We start from the raw sequence: 4,741 nt of genomic DNA, 5'->3' as shown, positions 1-4,741 counted from the left end.
GTTTTTGTTATATTTCTAGAGTCAGAAAATTGTGGCAGTGGGAGAGAAATCCCAGGACATAGTGAATTGCACAATCATGCCAGCCCCTGGTGGTTCACATGGTAAAGAATTTGCCTGCAATGCAGGAGACTTGGGTTTGAACCCTGGGTCAGGAAGATCTCCTGGATGAGTGGCTGACAACCCACTCCAGTATTCTTACCTGGAGAATCCCTATGCACAGAGAAGCCTGGCAGGCTACAGTCCATGGGGTCACAAAGAGTGGGAGATGACTGTGCAACTAAGCACAGCCAGCCAAGGGAGCCAGTGTAAGCTCGGGTAGGTAGATTCCGTGATCAGCACAGGCAGGGACACTGCGGTGATGCAGACATATGTGTGGCAGAGGCACAACAGATCTGTCTGCCCACTTTGTCTCAGTTCAGAGGCTGGAGAACAGATGATCAATGATAAAATTTTTCCTCTAGAAAACTAGGATTATCATATATTGGTCTCTGATGCTGATAACATTTGTCACTTGACAGCAAGGAAGTATCTCTATGTCCAGACTGACACTATAATCTGAAGCCTGAAGTGAAACTAACTTCACATTTCTCAGTCACTTTGAGTCCCTTATCTGTCAGGTCTTCCCTCACCTGCTTCAGAACCTACCACCTCTATTCCCTTCCCAAGAGTTCATCTTTCACTTTGAACTATGAATCTCAACAGAAACGGGTTAAAGCCAAGCAATATGCAAAGATTTCATCATCAGGGCAATGCAGGAGCAAGTGGTGACCTGAGAAATCCCCTCACAGACTCTCCTCCAACTCTATGGCTCCAAATAAAAATTTGTAGAACTAACCATTCAAGATGTTCTTCTGCTGCTTACAAAATTGATGAGCTCATGTCCCAGGTTTCTATCTCTAGTTGCAGAGCAGATATCCTGGGAGACCCAACTGAGCTCATAATGACCCCAGGGAATAGATAGAGCCTCCACCCCAAAGAAGAAGCCAAAATTAATGACATGGCCTCAGGATAAAGTTAATTCCCCACAGCCCTGGCTCTGAAAAGCACCCCAGACTCCCTTCTAAGCAAAGGAAGGACCCATCCCTTGACACGTCCACCTACACTCTCCTCAGGACTCTTAACCCTCACTTCACCCATGGGAGCTAGGAGAGAATGTGATCACCACTGAGTATCAGAGTGAATATCTAGCTGCAATCCGGAAGTTTGGTCATGGATGATGAAGTGGTCCCTGGTCAGTTAACCTATGAAACTTGTACTCAAGTGATGTCCTATACCTTTATGGACTTGATTGTTGGTTTTTGTTTCCATTCAAGAAGCTATATTTGTGCACTATGCAATGAAACAAAGAGCAGCCACATGAGGGAAGCAAAGGGTCTTTCTTCAGAGCTTTCGATAGCAAAAGGGTCAGCCACCGTTACTTGCATTTTGGCAGAGACACAAAGGCAGGCAGAAGAGTGGGAAAGCTTTAGAAAAAGAGAAGCTCCACATGTGCCCTGATTGGAGAATATCGTTGCGGTGAATCTGTTGGCAGTCTCATCTAGAGCACCGATATTGGTAGGGTACATATTTGGCTTTTTTTGGTTGGCCTTAACTTGGAAGTGGGGCAAAAAATTAGGGAAGTTGTCAGTTATTAATCGAGCCTTTGACATTTGGGGCCTGTTGTTACAGAAGTGATTGTTAAGCTTCCTATATTGTTACCCAAGTGAACACTCTATCTTCTACAAGACTGACTTGTAAAAGACTGCCTTAGTGGCTGGACTGTTTATGATTGACAAGAGGATTGATTTCCTTGGCAAGTTCTTGCAGTTTATGGTTCAGAGTTCTTTTTTTATATATGGTCCATTGTCTGTGTATTCAATCTCTCGGCAGCTATAAATGTGAATATCACATTGCTGCATTGTAATATGAAAACTGCTAAGAGAGAGTTCTAAGTTTTCATCACAATGAAAAAATTTTGTAATTATATGAGATGATAACTAAAGTTAATTAAATTTTGTGATAATCTCATAGTATATTTACATCAAATCCTTATGCTGTACATTTGAAACTTATACAGTGCTGTATGTCAGTTATATCTCACTAAAACTGGGAGGAAAAAAGAACACTCACCATAAAGAATTTTCTAACAATACTTAAAGAAAAGGAAGAAAAGAAAAGAAAAAGTGTGGGTATATACCATGGGTTACAGTTCATCCATTAAAAAATAAGGAAATCCTGCCATGTGCAACAATACAGACTAATCTTGAAAGCATTCTGCTAAGTGAAATAAATCAGACAGAGAAAGACAAATACTCCATGATCTCACTTACATGTAGAATCTAAAAACAAAAACAAAACCCCTCATAGAAACAGTTTCTACTGATTGCCAGAGGCTGGGAGGTGGCGGATAGGGGACATGGTGGGAGAATTGGGTGAAGGAAGTCAAAAGGCACAAATTTCCCGTTATAAGATAAATACGTTCTTGAGATGTAAGGTACAGCATAGTAACTATAGCTAACAGTACTGTAGTGTATATTCTAAAGTTGTTAAGAGAGCAGATCTTAAAATTCTCAACACAAGGAAAAAACTTTATAACTACGTGAGGTGATCGCTCGCTCGCTCAGTTGCTTCAGTCGTGTCTGACTCTTTGCAGTCCTATGGGCTGTAGCCTTCAGTGGTGTATCAGATTCTTTCTGTTGCTGTAATAAATGACCACAAACTTGGTGGCTTAAAACAATTTCTTTTCTCTTACAGGTCTAGAAGTCAGAAGTATAGCATTAGTTTCATTGGTTTAAAGTCAGAAAGCTGGTTGCTTCTGAGGTCTCTGAGGAAAAATTCTTACTTTGTTCAGATTCTAGTGGCCTCCTGTATTTTTTTATTTCTGACCCTTTTCTCTGTCTTCAAAGTCAGTAGCATAGAATCTTCAAATCCTTCAAATAGCTTCCATTGTCTTATCTCTTCCTTTTACAGTCAAATCTCTATATCCCTCTCTTTTGTGATTCAATTTAGGGCCAGATAACCCAAGGCAGGGGCTCCTTGGTGGTTCAGTGGTAAAGAAACTGCCTGCCAATGCGGGAGATGCAGGTCCAAGCCGTGCATCGGAAAGATCCACTGGAGAAAGAAATGGCAACCCACTCCAGTATTCTTTCTTGGGAAACCCCATGAACAGAGGAGTCTGGTGGGCTATAGTCCATGGAGTCACAAAGAATTGGACGCAATAGCGACTAAACCACAAACTCAGGGCAAACTCTCCATCTAAAAATCATCATCTTAACAAATTCAAAGTCCTTTTTACCATTTGTATTCATTTCCTGGGACTGCTGGAACAAAGTAGCATACACTGGGTGGCTTAAATGACAAACATTTATTATCTCACTTCTGGAACCAGAAATCTGAAATCAAGGTGCCTGAAGGACATGAAGAATTGGTTCTGTGCTTCTCTCCTTGTTTCTGCTAGCATCAGGCATTCCTTGGCTTTATAATGGCATTCTCCTTGTGTCCCTTCACATCATCTTCTGTGTATGCCCATTTGTCTCTATGTCCACATTTCCCTTTTTGATAAGGACATCACTCATGTTGTATTTGAGTCCACTCTAAAGACCTCATCTTCACTTGGTCACCTACAAAAGACCTTACTTCCCAATAAGGTCACATTCACAAGTAGTGGGAACTTCAAATCTTCATGATTATCATTTATAAAAACACATGTATAAAAAGGTACAATAATCATAAGTAAAATAGATACATAAAATGCCTAGTGAATAAAACAGTGTTAATGATGGATTTGTTCATAAGCATGAAATCAAAAAGGACCCAGTGTTACTGAAAGCTTGGTCTATCTTTGCACCAGTGCTGAATCAAATCCCAGAGACAGAGTTTTGGATAAAGTAAAAAGCTTTATTGCTTTGCCAAACACTGGACTTCTGCCCCAAAAAACTATGTGTCTCCATCCCAGAGAACCTGATGAGGGGTTTTATAACAGTAGGTTAAAGGTGGAGTCTCTGACAAGATTAGGGTGTGAACAGGGCTTGGATTCCCTTAATCTCATCTCAGATGGTCAGTCTCCTAATCTTGATGAGTTTCTCTGGTCTGTTTAATCTTGTATCAGGTGGTTTCTTGGCTGTTCCTCCCTTGATTAGCAACCGTTTGAATCCACTCTTTGGAACTCAGAGAAGGTCATAATGACTGGAGCCTTGCTGACAAGAGATGGGTGACAGAAAGACCTCTGTGCTTGGGAGCCCCAGAGGGCCCCACTAGGTTTCACCTATAAGGCTTCCTCAAGGGTAGGTTCCCCATGTCCCCTATCTCTTATTTTTAGAAAAACTTTAGGCTCCAGACCCACATATGCTGTGTGGAGTTGAAACACTTTATTTTTCACCAAGCATTGATAAATATTTAAGTGAAAGAGAAGAAAATAAATAATAGATTAACATTCATAACATTAAACAAAGCAAATTTTGTTGTATTTAACTTTTAATGAATTCCATTTGAATTGTGAGTCTTTCAAGAAAGAAACCTATTTGGGAATTTCTTTCACATTCCAAGCACTCTTGAAGTTACCCACTTCTCACCCACCTAGGCTGCCCCACCCATCTCAGTCACCATCAAGGGTGACTCTAACTACAAAATAAATTTCCAGAAGTGGAATTCCAGGGCCTAGGAATATATCTTACATTTGGGGAGATATTGCTACATTGTCCAAAATGTATGAGAGTCCCTGTTTCTCCAGTAGAAGCACCCTCTTGCTCAGTCCAAATGGTCA

The sequence above is a fragment of the Bison bison genome, unplaced genomic scaffold, assembly GCF_000754665.1.
Source record: "Bison bison bison isolate TAMUID 2011002044 unplaced genomic scaffold, Bison_UMD1.0 scf7180017864238, whole genome shotgun sequence".
Lineage (NCBI taxonomy): Eukaryota > Metazoa > Chordata > Mammalia > Artiodactyla > Bovidae > Bison > Bison bison.
Note: the sequence above shows the minus strand (reverse complement) of the source record.